Below are 16601 nucleotides of genomic sequence, written 5' to 3' on the forward strand. Positions count from 1 at the left end.
ACCCAGGGTTGATCTCCTTCAGAATGGACTGGTTGGATCTCCTTGTAGTCCAAGGGACTCTCAAGAGTCTTCTCCAACACCACAGTTCAAAAGCATCCATTCTTCAGCGCTCAATTTTCTTCACAACCTCTCACATCCGTACACAACCATTGAAAAAACCATAGCCTTGACTAGACGGACCTTAATCAGCAATGTAATGTCTCTGCTTTTGAATATACTATCTAGGTTGGTAATAACTTTTCTTCAAAGGAGTAAGTGTCTTTTAATTTCATGGTGGCAATCACCATCCGCAGTGATTTTGGAGCCCAAAAAATTAAAGTCTGACACTGTTTCCACTGTTTCCCCAACGATTTCCCATGAAGTGATGGGACCGATTGCATGATCTTCGTTATCTGAATGTTGAGCTTTAGGCCAACATTTTCACTCTCCACTTTCACTTTCATCAAGAGGCTTTTGAGTTCTTCTTCGCTTTCTGCCATAAGGGTGGTGTCATCTGCATATCTGAGGTTATTGATATTTTCCTGGAAATCTTGATTCCAGGTTGTGTTTCTTCCAGGCCAGCGTTTCTCATGATGTACTCTGCATATAAGTTAAATAAGCAGGGTGACAATATACAGCCTTGATGTACTCCTTTTTCTATTTGGAACCAGCCTGTTGTTCCATGTCCAGTTCTAACTGCTGCTTCCTGACCTGCATACAGATTTCTCAAGAGGCAGGTCAGGTGCTCTGTATTCCCATCTCTTTCAGAATTTTCCACAGTTTCTTGTGATCCACACAGTCAAAGGCTTTGACATAGTCAATAAAGCAGAAATAGATGTTTTTCTCGAACTCTCTTGCTTTTCTATGATCCAGCATATGTTGGCAATTTGATCTCTGGTTCCTCTGCCTTTTCTATAACCAGCTTGAACATCAGGAAGTTCATGGTTCACATATTGTTGAAGCCTGGCTTGGGAATTTTGAGCATTGCTTTACTAGCATGTGAGATGAGTGCAATTGTGCAGTAGTTTGAGCATTCTTTGGCATGCCTTTCTTTGAGACTGGAATGAAAACTAACCTTTTTCCAGTCCTCTGGCCACTGGTGAGTTTTCCAAATTTGCTGGCATATTGAGGGCAGCACTTTCACAGCATCATCTTTCAGGATTTGAAATAGCTCCACTGGAATTCCATCACCTCCACAAGCTTTGTTCGTAGTGATGCTGTCTAAAGCCCACTTGACTTCACATTCTAGGATGTCAGGCTCTAGATGAGTGGTCACACCATCATGATCATCCGGGTTGTGAACATCTTTTTTGTACAGTTCTTTTGTGTATTTTTGCCACCTCTTCTTAATATCTTCTGCTTCTGTTAGGTCCATACAATTTCTGTCATTTATCAAGCCCATCTTTGCATGAAATGTTCCCTTGATATATCTAACTTTCTTGAAAAGATCTCTAGTCTTTCCCATTCTGTTCTTTTCCTCTATTTCTTTGGTCTTGTAGGTCTTCATAAAACTGTTCAACTTCTTCAGTGTTACTGGTTGGGGCATAGACTTGGATAACTGTGATATTGAATGATTTGCCTTGGAAACAAACAAATCATTCTGTCATTTTTGAGATTGCATCCAAGTACTGCTTTTGAGACTCTTGTTGACCATGATGGCTACTCCATTTTTTCTGAGGGATTCCTGCCTGCAGTAGTAGATATAATGGTTATCTGAGTTAAATTCACCAATTCAAGTCCATTTTACTTTGCTGATTCCTAGAATGTAGATGTTCACTCTTGCCATCTCTTGTTTGACCACTTCCAATTTACCTTGATTCATGGACCTGACATTCCAGGTTCCTATCCAATATTGCTCTTTACAGCATCAGACCTTGCTTCTATCACCAGTCACATCCACAGCTAGGTATTGTATTTGCTTTGGCTTCATCCCTTCATTCTTTCTGGAGTTATTTTCCCACTGATCTCCAGCAGCATATTGGGCACCTATTGACCTGGGGAGTTCCTCTTTCAGTATCCTATCATTTTGCTTTTTCATACTGTGCATGGGGTTCTCAAGGCAAGAATACTGAAGTGGTTTGCCATTCCCTTCTCCAGCGGACCACATTCTGTCAGACCTCTCCACCATGATCCTCCCATCTTGGGTTGCCCCGCGGGTATGGCTTGGTTTCATTGAGTTAGACCAGGCTGTGGTCCTGGTGTGATTAGATTGATCAGTTTTCTGTGAGTATGGTTTCAGTGTGTCTGCCCTCTGATGCCCTCTTGCAACACCTACCATCTTACTTGGATTTCTCTTACCTTGGGCATGGGATATCTCTTCACAACTGCTCCAGCAAAGCACAACCACTGCTCCTTACCTTGGGCGAGGGGTATCTCCTTACCGCTGCCCTTCCTGACCTTCAATGTGGGATAGCTCCTCTAGGCCCTCCTATGCCTGTGCAGCCACTGTTCCTTGGGTTGCTCCTCCCAGTCACCGCCCCTGGCCTCAGGTGCCACCCCTGGCCTTGGGTGCAGGGTGGCTCCTCTCAGCTGACACCCCTGGCCTCGTTTTCAGGGTGGCTCCTCAGGGCCACTGCCCCTGGCCTTAGGCGTGAGGTGGCTTCTCAGGGCCACTGTCCATGGCCTTGGGCGTGAGGTGGCTTCTCCCGGCCACTGCCCCTGACCTCGGATGCTGGGTAGCTCCTCCAGGCCGCCACTGACCTCGGACCTGAGGTAGCTCCTATCGGCCACTGCCCCTGACCTCATATGTGGGGTTTCTCTTCCCGGCTACCTAATTGCTTATAGGGAACAGAAATAAAATCTAGAGGGTCTTTCTGGGTTAAGAAACACTTAATGAATGCATGACTTTACAGGATGAAATAGTTTGCTTTTCAATTGCCTGAGAACTTCCAAGATGAATGGGTACCAGGTTAGTTTATTAATGTCATAACTGTACCTATAGAGCACAAATTAGAGTTATCTAGTTAACTTTGAATAACCTTCCCAACTTAAATTGAGTAATTACAGGATAAACATAGCTATGAACACCTGATGTTCATAGCAGCATTATTTAAAATAGCCAAGATATGGAAGCAACACAAGTGTTCATCAATAACTAATTGGATAAACAAAATGCATGATACACATACAATGGAATAGTACTCAGCCACAAAAGTGAAAAATGAAAATTTTGCCATTTGCAATAACACAGATGGAGATAGACCTGGAGAGTATTATGCTTAGTGAAATAAATCAGACAGAAAAAGATCAATACTTTGTGTTACCACTTATGTGAAATCCAAAAAATAGACAAATGAATGTAACAACAAAAAAAAAAGACTATCACTAAGCACAGTGGCCGCGGCAGGCCTGTGCACTAAGAGCAGCCAAGAGCTACCCCACCTCCGAAGTCAGGGACAGTGGCCCAGAGTGCAAGACTGCGATGGCGCACGATGGCTGGGAAGAGCCACCCCACGTCTGAGGTCAGGGGCGGTGGCCAGGAGGAGCAACCTGAGGAGTGGTGGCTGAGCAGGCACAGGAGGGTGTGGAGGAGCTATCCCACATTGAGGTCAGGAACAGCAGTGGTAAGGAGACACCACTCATCCAAGATAAGGAGCAGTGGCTGTGCTTTGCTGGAGCAGTTGTGAAGAGATATCCCACGCCCAAGGTAAGAGAAACCCAAGTAAGATGGTAGGTGTTGCAAGAGGGCATCAGAGGGCAGACACACTGAAACCATACTCATACAAAACTAGTCAATCTAATCACACTAGGACCAGAGCCTTGTCTAACTCAGTGAAACCAAGCCATGCCTGTGGGGCAACCCAAGATGGGGGGGTCATGGTGGAGAGGTCTGACAGAATGTGGTCCACTGGAGAAGGGATTGACAAGCCACTTCAGTACTCTTGCCTTGAGAACCCCACGAACAGTATGAAAAGGCAAAATGATAGGATACTGACAGAAGTACTCCCCAGGTCAGTCGATGCCCAATATACTACTGGAGGTCAGTAGAGAAATAACTCCAGAAAGAATGAAGGGATGAAGCCAAAGCAAAAACAATACCCAGTTGTGGATGTGACGTGATAGAAGCAAGATCCGATTTGGTAAAGAGCAGTATTGCATAGGAACCTGGAATGTCAGGTCCATGAATCAAGGCAAATTGGAAGTGGTCACACAAGAGATGGCAAGGGTGAACGTTGACATTCTAGGAATCAGCGAAGTAAAATGGACTGGAATTGGTGAATTTAACTCAGATAAACATTATATCTACTACTGCGGGCAGGAATCCCTCAGAAGAAATGGAGTAGCCATCATGGTCAACAAAAGAGTCTGAAATGCAGCACTTGGATGCAATCTCAAAAATTACAGAATGATCTCTGTTCGTCTCCAAGGCAAACGATTCAGTATCACAGTTATCCAAGTCTATGCCCCAACCAGTAACGCTGAAGAAACTGAAGTTGAACGGTTTTATGAAGACCTACAAGAGTTTTTAGAACTAACACCCAAAAAAGATGTCTTTTGCATTCTAGGGGACTGGAATGCAAAAGTAGGAAGTCAAGAAACACCTGGAGTAACAGGCAAATTTGGCCTTGGAATGCAGAATGAAGCAGGGCAAAGACTAATACAGTTTTGCCAAGAAAATGCACTGGTCATAGCAAACATCTTCTTCCAACAACACAAAAGAAGACTCTACACATGGACATCACCGGATGGTGAATACTGAAATCAGATTTATTATATTCTTTGCAGCCAAAGATGGAGAAGCTCTATACAGTCAACCAAAACAAGACCAGGAGCTGACTGTGGCTTAGATCATGAACTCCTTATTACCAAATTCAGACTTAAATTGAAGAAAGTAGGGAAAACTGCTAGACATTTCAGGTATGACCTCAATCAAATCCCTTGTGATTATACAGTGGAAGTGAGAAATAGATTTAAGGGCCTAGATCTGATAGATAGAGTGCCTGATGAACTATGGAATGAGGTTCGTGACATTGTACGGGAAACAGGGATCAAGACCATCCCCATGGAAAAGAAATGCAGAAAAGCAAAATGGCTGTATGGGGAGGCCTTACAAATATCTGTGAAAAGAAGAGAAGCGAAAAGCAAAGGAGAAAAGGAAAGATATAAGCATCTGAATGCAGAGTTCCAAAGAATAGCAAGAAGAGATAAGAAAGACTTCTTCAGCGATCATTGCAAAGAAATAGAGGATAACAACAGAATGGGAAAGACTAGAGATCTCTTCAAGAAAATTAGAGATACCAAGGGAACATTTCATGCTAAGATGGGCTCGATAAATGACAGAAATGGTATGGACCTAACAGAAGCAGAAGATATTAAGAAGAGGTGGCAAAAATACACAGAAGAACTGTACAAAAAAGATCTTCACGACCCAGATAATCATGATGATATGTTTACTAATCTAGAGCCAGACATCTTGGAATGTGAAGTCAAGTGGGCCTTAGAAAGCATCACTACGAACAAAGGTAGTGGAGGTAATGGAATTCCAGCGGAGGTATTTCAAATCCTGAAAGATGATGATGTGAAAGTGCTGCCCTCAATATGCCAACAATATTGGAAAACTCAGCAGTGGCCATAGGACTGGAAAAGGTCAGTTTTCACTCCAATTCCAAAGAAAGGCAATGCCAAAGAATGCTCTAACTACCACACTATTGCACTCATCTCACATGCTAGTAAAGTAATGCTCAAAGTTCTCCAAGCCAGGCTTCAGCAATATGTGAACCGTGAACTTCCTGATGTTCAAGCTGGTTTTAGAAAAGGCAGAGGAACCAGAGATCAAATTGCCAACACCTGCTGGATCATCGAAAAGGCAAGAGAGTTCCAGAAAAATATCTATTTCTGCTTTATTGACTATGCCAAAGCCTTTGACTGTGTGGATCACAGTAAACTGTGGAAAATTCTGAAAGACATGGGAATACCAGACCACCTGACCTGCCTCTTGAGACATCTGTATGCAGGTCAGGAAGTAGCAGTTAGAATTGGACATGGAACAGCAGACTGGTTCCAAATAGGAAAAGGAGTACATCAAGGCTGTATATTGTAACCCTGCTTATTTAACTTATATGCAGAGTACATCATGAGAAATGCTGGACTGGAAGAAGCACAAGCTGGAATCAGGATTGCTGAGAGAAATATCAATAACCTCAGATATGCAGATGACATCACCCTTATGGCAGAAAGTGAAGAGGTGCTAAAAAGCCTCTTGATGAAAGTGAAAGAGGAGAGTAAAAAAATTGGCTGAAAGCTCAACATTCAGAAAACAAAGGTCATGGTTTCCGGTCCCATCACTTCATGGGAAATAGATGGGGAAACAGTGGAAATGATGTTAGGCTTTATCTTTGGGGGCTCCAAAATCCCTGCAGATGATGACTGCAGCCATGAAATTAAAAGATGCTTACTCCTTGGAAGAAAAGTTATGACCTACCTAGATAGTATATTCAAAAGCAGAGACATTACTTTGCCGACTAAGGTCCATCTAGTCATGGCTATGGTTTTTCCTGTGGTCATGTATGGATGTGAGAGTTGGACTGTGAAGAAGGCTGAGTGCCAAAGAATTGATGCTTCTGAACTGTGGTGTTGGAGAAGACTCTTGAGAGTCCCTTGGACTCAAGGAGATCCAACCAGTCCATTCTGAAGGAAATCAACCCTGGGATTTCTTTGGAAGGAATGATGCTGAAGCTGAAGCTCCAGTATTTTGGCTACCTCATGTGAAGAGTTGACTCACTGGTAAAGACTCTGATGCTGGGAGGGATTGGGGGCAGGAGGAGAAGGGGACGACTGAGGATGAGATGGCTGGATGGCATCACGGACTCGATGGACGTGAGCTGAGTGTACTCCGGGAGATGGTGATGGACAGCGAGGCCTGGTGTGCTGCGATTCATGGGGTCACAAAGAATCAGACACGATTGAGCGACTGAACTGAACTGAATTGATAGGTATAGAAAACAGAGTGATTGTCCTCAGTGGGATAGTGAAAAGGATGGCAGTAAGATTGAGTAGGGGTTTAAGAAATACAAACTCTCATGTATAAAATAAATAACTTCGAGGGCACTTTGTACAGAACATGGAATATAGCCAATATTTTATAATAACTTTAAAAGGAGTAAAAACTATACCAATTTTACATCACCATATTGTACCCCTGAAACTATTACAAATCAATTATACCTCAATAAAGTTTACAGTTTGTGATAAAATTAATTTGTCATTTACTTGTCCTAATAGCATCACAGTACTTTCATAGAAATTATTTCTAAATTTATACAGAGATGAAATACTAGAGAGTATGACACTATAAAACATTTTCTTGTCTAAAATATACATTTTATCGGAACCTTTAAGGTAGTTTTAACTGTGACTTAAAATTGAATGCCTATTATTATTTGCACTAAGGTAGAAAGGTGTCAATCTTAAAACATTAGAATATTAAAACATTAAAATGAACCTAAAATATTTTTCAGAAGAAGTTTCCAGCTTGTTATGGTAGACAATATAGGAGCTAATAGACATGTCAAAATCTCTCTTTGATAAAAATCATCCAGTGCTATTGGAAGTTTCCCCACCAATGTTTTATACACAATAAAAGAATTATTAGCATGGAATATGAACAGTTTTATATTAAAAAAGAACAATCCAAAGCTAGAGTCAGCCTCTCTTTTAAATTTTTATAATAATTGGTTATAAACATTTAAACTGCCTACCACATCGAAGGATATGCCATCATGTTTTTTTCCAAAAACTATATAATTCTTAATTTCCTTTTGTGTATCCTTAGAAATTTAACACCAAATTCCTACTTGGCAGATTTCTTAATTTCTGCAGCATCTCATCTCTTAAAACTGTTCCTGTTCCCTTTTTTCTGTTTCACACAATCCTAGATATAGAATAAGAATAGTACTCACACTGTATCCTGCATAGAATCACCTTGAGGGCTCCTTAAAATACAGAAATCTAAACTCTACCCAAAGTTCCTGATTTACTAGGTCTGGGTATGGCCCTGATGATTTGACTTTCTAACAATTTTCCAGGTGAATGCTGATGTTGCTCTTTCAGGCACGTATGTTGAAAATCACTAAAATATAAGACATTTCCTTTGATCTCTCCTAGATTATTCAAACAAAGACATTGTTTATTTGGTATACTCCATTGAAGACTGGGACAAAGCGACTTTTCATTGCATCTTAATGAATAAATTAATACCTAATAGTAAATTTCTGATTCTAATAGATTCTTTGGCCACATTATAATTAATTTCTTATTAGCCTTTATTTTCTGTGAGTACCAGCTTTCCTCACTCTAGCTTGCAACCTCTTTTTTTTTCCCCTAACTTCTCCCCTCTTGCTGTTTGATCCAGCACTAACATTCTTATTAACTTTTTATAAAGACAATTTTAATATTGTTTATAAATTATCTTTGGAAACCATCACTTCAGGGATACAAGTGCACCTTTAAAATGGACTTTCAGGGTATTTGGGGATGGGACTGAGCCTCTTAAAATATTAATACCAGCGATTTCAAAAACATCTTTCACCTTTCTAAAGATGATGAATCCAGATTTGTTAATCTACTCTTTCAATTTATGATTGAGACACTAGAAAACTTGTACCTGCCTCTTGTGACCTCAGGGATGATAGGAAGTAACCAACTCCCAGGCGAATGAAAGAGAAATGCATCTTTTTTTGGACAGCTATTACAGTAGTGGCACAGCTGGTAGCAGACTCGATTCTACCAGGTCACTATGGGATTCATTAGTGCCCACATACTCATAAAAAGGGGACAGAAATAAAAACATACAAAGTCAATACTTCATTTGAATGAGCCAAGGGAAGAGTAACCTACAAAATAAGATGAAAAACTTGCCACTAAGCTGAAGGCTGAGTAGACGAGGTTGCATGTACAAATTTACTAGGCTTTTGGAGGAGACACGCTTCCTTACATTGACAATATTACACTTGCAGGAAACAAGGAAAAGTCATACTTGGAAATGTGATGAAAACAAGCAATAATCCCATGTACCAAGAAACATAGCATTTTTATTCTGATTTATGGATAATAGGTGTGCTTGGAGATTGATTCCAATTATATTTACAGCAATAATTTCACTTTTCTACTGAGAAATATTTTAAATAATCATATAAAGAATTTATACCTGTTTTAAATCAGGGTTCCCAACCTCTGGGATCTAATGCTGATGAAATAAGAATAGAAATACAGTGCACAATAAATGTAATGCACTTGAATCATCCCGATACCACCACTCCCCCCGCCACTGCCCCGTACCCCACACCAGGTGAGTGGAGAAATTAGCTTCATAAAACCAATCCCTGATGCCCAAAACATTGGGGACCTCTGTCTTAAATCATAAAATAAATCTTTGGCCTAAGGCTTCCTAGCTTTTTCCACCAGGATTCCTCAGGGGGAGAAGAGAGTGAACTTTTGCACCTGGAAATCTGAGGACAAAGCCCAATGCAGCAACAAGCATGGCATTCCTTTGAAACAGCATAATATATCCTAAGTTTTCATTGTAAGTTGGTATCATAGCCTAATATATTTTTTACTTTAATGTCATTTTAATCAAGAAAAAATAAATATATTTGCTTGATATCAACCTTGAAATGGACTTACATTTAAAGATAGACCTTCCTGTCAGTTGATTTAATGGAAAAGCAAGTGAAGTATCTATTGATCTTTAGGAATGCCCAGTGGATATCCTAACTGCATCATATACACAAATGTTGCATTGACTTCTTTCTCACCCTCCATAGTAGCTTTTTCCCAGAATCTCCTTTCTCCACAAGTAGATATTCACTGAGATTAACTACCCAAGATGATTCAGCTGGTTTGGTGCGGATCTATGAGAGACTGGAAGAAGAGGTCAAGAGACGCCACAGCTGTTCTTTCCTTTCTAATAATCTGCTTGTTTGCAACACTAATTATAGGGATAAACTTTCTGAGACTGAATTTGTAACTTATTTATTATTTGTATTTCCTTGCAAGTACATTGTTTAGATTTGGATTCAAAACCCCTTAATGTTAATCTTGGCTATTTCATGTAATGTGTGGTAGATCTCACAATTTCTCTAAATTTCTTGTTTACTCTTACATGAAGTTATTATTTCTGAATATTATAGGAATACAAGGGCAATCACATAAACATGAAAGTAAGGAGACACAAATCATAAATGTATTTTCTAAAACATAGTAGAGGTTAATGGAGTTTTTAGAATATCATTTATATATAAAGCAGAAAAGAGATGATATAATACACAAAGGAGAATAGTTTTTAAGTGTGTTGCCTATTCCAACCTGAGAAAAAATAAAGCATTTTACTGTCTGCAGTGTTTCAAAAATTTAAAAATTCAGAATACTTATAGAATTTTAAAAGATATATTTCACACCAGAAGTCAAATTAACTCAGGTTGAGACATTTTAGAAACACACATTGATATCATTGTTTTTAAATCAGTGTAGTTTAAACAAATGTCTTCTATTAATGGCTGCTGATTCTACTTTACTAGCTTGTTGATATAGAGCCATTTTTCTCAGGTTTTATCATGCAGCAGAATCACCTGGAGAGACCATTGAACCACAGATGTCTGGGTCTTACTGGGTGTTTCTAATTCAATACATCTCTACTGAATTTTTAACATGTTCCTAGGTGATTCAACACTTTGAGGACCACAGATACAAAGGCTAATGGATTTATTATGATGGGAGCAAAGCACAAAGGAATGGCTATTGAATGCTATGAAGAATCTCATTCCAGTGCTCAGCACGTGTACATGATGATCTTAAAGATACAGTGTCCATTGCTCATTCTTCTCGACAGTGCAGTAGGTATGTATTATTGTTCTCAAGATACATGATTCATTTTGACTCTAGAGTATTCCTTGTAAAATGGAAACTAAGTGTACCAAACTGCTGAGAAAATCCGGAGGGGGTGGGGGGAAAGCAAATGCTGATTTTGCTTTGCACTCACCTTTCTAAAATACTTTCACATCAGTTTTATGCACCAATAACTTATGGCTCAGAGATACTATTATTCTAGGATTATATACATTTTGGTGTGTTATAAGTCAGGATACAGGGTCAGCTACTACAGGAAAGAGATCTAAGATAACAGTGAAGTAAATAAACTGGAAATTTGTGTCTCTCTCATTTTAGAATATAAATGTAGGCAGGCAGGCTCTGGCTGCTGACTGCTTCTGGGCCAGCCTGCTGTATGCAAAACATGACTTCATCTCTGTCTCAAAGGCTGCATCTGCAGTTGTGGTTGCTTAGCCAAAATTACAGGAAAAAGCCAAGCCAGGGCACACAACTTCAAGTTAAAAATGACCAATAAATCATACACATCACTTCTGTTTATATTCCATTGGCAAGGATTTAGTTAGGTAGACACACCTGTCAGACAGCAAGGGGACTGGGAAATAAACCCAGCTCAAACCCAGGAAGGCTAGGGAGTAAGTGAAAGGGGAGAGGGAAAGAGGTAGGTTCCACTACTAAAATGAAAAAAAAAAAAAAAAAAAAAGAAAAAGGTGAGAATGGATCCTGGGGGACAGTTTAATAGTGTCTACTACAGGTGGTAGCATAACAGGTGAAATAAAGCAGTTGCAACTTTCATGGAAAATAAATGACCATGAATAGATTTAAATAGTGGTCCCCAGCATTTTTGGCACCAGGGACAAGACCTTGAAGAAAATGTTTCTGTTTGGGGCTGGTGCAGGCAGTGATGTGAACAATGGGAACTGCTGGTGAAGGTTTGCTCCCTCCCTGTCATTCACCTCCTGCTTGTCCAGCAGTTCCTAACAGGCGGAGAACCCATACTGGTCCCTGGACCAATGGACTGGGGACCTCTGATTTAAAGGATTCTTTAAAGCATTTCTGAAGGAGGCTACTTGCCTAAGGAGGATTGCAGTGTTTTAAATTTAACATTCCAGAGATGAACTAATGGTGCACTTTTAAGAAAACAATTTAATTTTAGGAAAGACAAAGTAGGCTTCTTTTCTTTCCCTGGATGATTATATATTTTTGTATATGGGATTGTATTTAGGAGATGAAAGCAGGAAATAATGATAATGTTGGGAAGCATTTCCCATTTTACTTATGACAAAACACAATTCATATATCTAATAATAAAGATAAAATATTTTTATTTTATAATTGTTAAGTAGCAATTGAAATTGTAGTAGAATTTAAAAGACTACCTCTTCCCCCATATTTTTGTGCATGTAAATATGTCCTAGGAGACTTAGGTGAAAGCAAGCTTTGTGCAGGTCTAATTCCTTCACATAAACCAATCTAATTATCTTTATTTTAGCTTAAATGAATGTCCTGCTCAAAAGTGATTTCATTACCTTTTTCTACTGCTATTTGTTTCCTCACTGTTCTTACACCTATCTTTCTTTCTTGTTCCTCAGAAGAGGTTAAAATTTAAAAGTGCAGTAAAGAAACTGTTGCCAGTATATTTCACTAAATCAAGGTAAGCTGGTATTTAGAGACACATTGACCTGTTTTCCACTTAGAAAGCAAGGAGACAGGTTATTAGATCAAGAGCCTAAACTATATCTACAGAATATTTAGTTGTAAGGATGGGTCATGAACATCTATGTGATTTCTTCTGAAAAAGTCACAGGACATTTATATATTAAAATAACCGTACTTGTCTGAAGTCAACTTTTATAACTTTGGAGAATTGTAGGATGTAGTCAGCTCCTTCCAGGTGTATAAACTTCAGTCTGTGAAATCTGACACTTTACACCTGTAAACTCCAGAGGCAGTGACAGTTTTCTGCCCTTTCCTACAACCTTCCATTAGCAAAATCTTGTTCTGTATATGTTAAAAGCTGAGATGAAAGTTGGGACACAATGACAAGATGTAATTCACATGATAGTCTGAGTTGTGTGACATATTGGGAGCAGCGTTGTGATATATATTTTATCACATAAAAAGTTGAAAAGCTGACTATAGCAACAGTGATGGCATTGCCCTGTCTCCATCACTGCTAAAATTCTGGCTCAACTCTTGCAAAAATTACAGAAAACATCACCAACCATTTCCTTTCAAATCATGGTAAGAGTTTTAAATTCCAGCTCAGCACAGTGGACATTATCTCTGCAATGATTCTGCATTTGCTAAGGGAAAAAACTCAGATAAACAGTCAATCAAGTAAACATGTGTCATCATGAGAAAACAGTGGGACAAAAATTCCCTTTTAAATATTTATTTGGAGCTAGGGACAGGCTTCCCAGGTGGCTTCATGGTTAAAGAATCTGCCTGCCAATGCAGGAGACTCAGGTTCGATCCCTGGGTTGGGAAGATCCCCTGGAGGAGGAAATGACAGATACTCCAGTATTCTTTCTTGGAGAATTGCATGAACAAAGGAGGCTGGCAAGCTATAATCCAGAGGGCTGCGGAGAGTAAGACACGACTGAGCATGCATGCACATAGAAATAGAGATTGGGAGAGCCAGCCACTCAGAACAAGGAAAAATATTGACTTCGATGAGATGGAAATGTTGATGATATGGTAAAATATCATGAGTTCAGTTCAATTTAGTTCAATCGCTCAGTCGTATCTGATAAAGAAGTAAACAGGAAAAAAAATGCAACCAAGGGGAATGTTTAAAGGTATTGCACACAAAAGTTATGGCATCAATATTTCCATGTGATGGATGACATGTTTTTATATATAACTCATACCCAACCTAGAATGTAATGCAAAATCAGAAAACAACTGGAAATACTATTTTCCATTGTTGTTGCAACATATTACAGCAAAGAAGAGGAAAAAGGGGGAATAGGAAGAAACAGAACAGGCAGAGGAGAAGGAGGCAGAGCAGGCTGAACAGGAAGAGGAGGAGGGGGATAGGAAGAAGACTAAATCATCAAACCAGAAGGAATAGAGGAAGAGATTAGAGAAATATTGAAAGCCCCAGAGATGCAGAGGTAGTGAAAACAAACAATTAAACTAACAAAACCTATTGAGAAACAAGAGGCAATAAATGCCTAGATCTGCCTGATCCTGGGAAGTGAAATTTAACAACACGTTATAAGAAGTTTGGAATAAATCTGAATTATTTCCATGGGTTGGGGCAGTTTCTTTATAGAAGGACCTTGGTACCATATTTAGGGAAACTACTACTACTACCTAATCCAAGTATTATAAGGAATATTTAAAATCACTAACATTTAGTGTGCATTTTCTATGTTTTGTCTCTGTAGAAAGTGCCTTAAGAGTATCACTTATTAGTTCCTCTAAAACTCTGCGGTAGAAGACGGAGTAAAAGTAATACACAATGAGGCAACGTTCAGTAAAAGTGGAACCTGCCTAGACTGTTGTGAGTGATAATTGAGCTAAAATCTGGAGATTGAGCAGGAGTTAAGGAATGAAAATGGTTGAACAGTCTTTGCAGAAGGAATGATATAGTATACACCAAGTTTCTGTGGTCATGGAGACCATGTATTCTTCAAGAAACGGAAGATTTGCCCTAGGGAAGAATAATGTGTGGAAATAGACCATTGTTACAGGTTATAGAAATCTTAACCATCTCTTAACATTCTTAACAGTCTCTTAAATTTTCACTATAGTAACACAGCATAAGAAATATCCAGTTTTGTTCTAGTTCACTGTTCTTCTTTTTTCATCCATAAGAAGAATAAGCTACACACACACACACACACACACACACACATACACACACACACGCACAAATATTTCTTAAGAAGATCTTTTAGGAACTTTCCTGTTGACCCAGGGATAAGACTTTGCCTTCCAATGCAGGGGTTGCAGATTCAATCCTTGGTCAGGGAGCTAAGATCACACATGTCATAGGGCCAAAAAACCAAAACATAAAACAGAAGTGATATTATAAAAATCCAATGAAAGATTTTAAATTAAAAAAAATAAAGTCCAATAAAGATTTTAAAAATGGTCCACCTCAAGAAAATCTTTTTAAAAAAAGATTGTCTCATATTGACTTAATAAGCCAATAAGCTTATTGACTTATTAACCCAATGGTTAATTTTTCAGTGCCTATTTTATTAAAACATAATTATTTTTGTTTTGGCTAATTCATGTGATGTTTTTCTCCCATATTTGGATCTTTTTCTTCTAACCTTATTTGCCTACATTGCATAGCTGAGATTTATTCCCTTTTTCCTGTTAATAAATCTCCTGACCCATGAAATAATTAACATTCATATGTTCAGCATTTACATCTAATATTCATAAAATAGCACTTATTTAGACAGCAAGTGCATATCACTAAGTAAAATTACACCTGGGGAGAACTAATTATTCATCTATGTATATATTTGAAGTTAAATAATATATTAAAGATAATTTTAAGTTGGAAACATCACATGGAAAATGTAAGAGAATGAGAACAACTGTATAACAAGACTGTAAAGAATGAGGAAAATTAACCAAACTTATAAAATTAAGATCAGCAAAGGAGAGGGTGTCAATGATTTTTGATGTAAGCAAAACTAAAACTGATGTCAAAGGATAAGATAAAGTCAGTTCAGTAGTTCATTGTTCCTGCCTGCAATCAATCCAACCCAGAGATATTTCTATTCAACCAGTTTATTGAATTTTCAGAGCCTCAATAATACCTAATGTAAACACTGAGGTACAGAAAGTTTGGAGAACACTGAAGATGGAATACTAACAGAGGAAATGATAAAGAGAAATGATTTTATTTGTTGGTGTTTGGGGAAAGTTGGAGATAATAGCAGATGCAAAATGGCCAGATGTTGGAGCAAAAACTGCATGCTCCAAAAATACAGTGATAAAGAGAAATGTAACTCACCATTAAACTCTGTGATTAAAATGAAGGCAACGACAGTGATGAGGACAAAGACTAGACAACACTGAAGGAGAGAGGGAGGGGATCTCACTTGAAATTAACATTGGCTATGTTCTAGAAGATAAAAAATGTATTCTCTCATTTCACATAGATTAAATACAGACAATTACCTCGCTTGCTACTTGTCAATCAGGAATATGGACACTTGAAGTGATGTCATGGCCACTGCCAGCACCAAATCCCCATTTCTCATTACCAATAGTCTGCATTATCTAGTAGTGTACGTTATAAAACACAAATGTTCATTAAGAATAATGTTCATTGAGAATCAGCAAGAATTCTTGTTAAAATGTGTTTCTGATTCAGCAAGTGTTAGGGAGGGCTGAGATTTGTATCTCTGACAGACTCCCAAAGGTTGTTAATGCTGCTGGTCAATGGACCACATTTTGAGTAGGGAAGCAATAATTCAGACTCTATTTTCTATGGCAGCATCAAAATAGCATAATACATGCATGTTCTATTGTGAACATGGGATGTTCTGGGTGGGAAGGAGGTAGTCATGAATAGACTTTTGACTAGAATCAGTTTGGAGGGTCAGAGTGCAGCAAAGAAGATACAGGAACAAGTGGACTGAGAAAAGCAGTATTGCTGCCACTTATTCCACTTGCTTCTTAGCAGAGTAATGATAGGGACACTGAAATCCACAAGATATAGCTTTCTTCTCCATTTGGAGTGATACTTGTATCAAACTTTGAAGCCAGGAGTATTAAAAATTTATCCAGATGAAAACATTTGCATGTAGGCACTTCCACTTACCATA

The sequence above is a fragment of the Ovis aries genome, chromosome 3 (assembly GCF_016772045.2).
Source record: "Ovis aries strain OAR_USU_Benz2616 breed Rambouillet chromosome 3, ARS-UI_Ramb_v3.0, whole genome shotgun sequence".
NCBI lineage: Eukaryota > Metazoa > Chordata > Mammalia > Artiodactyla > Bovidae > Ovis > Ovis aries.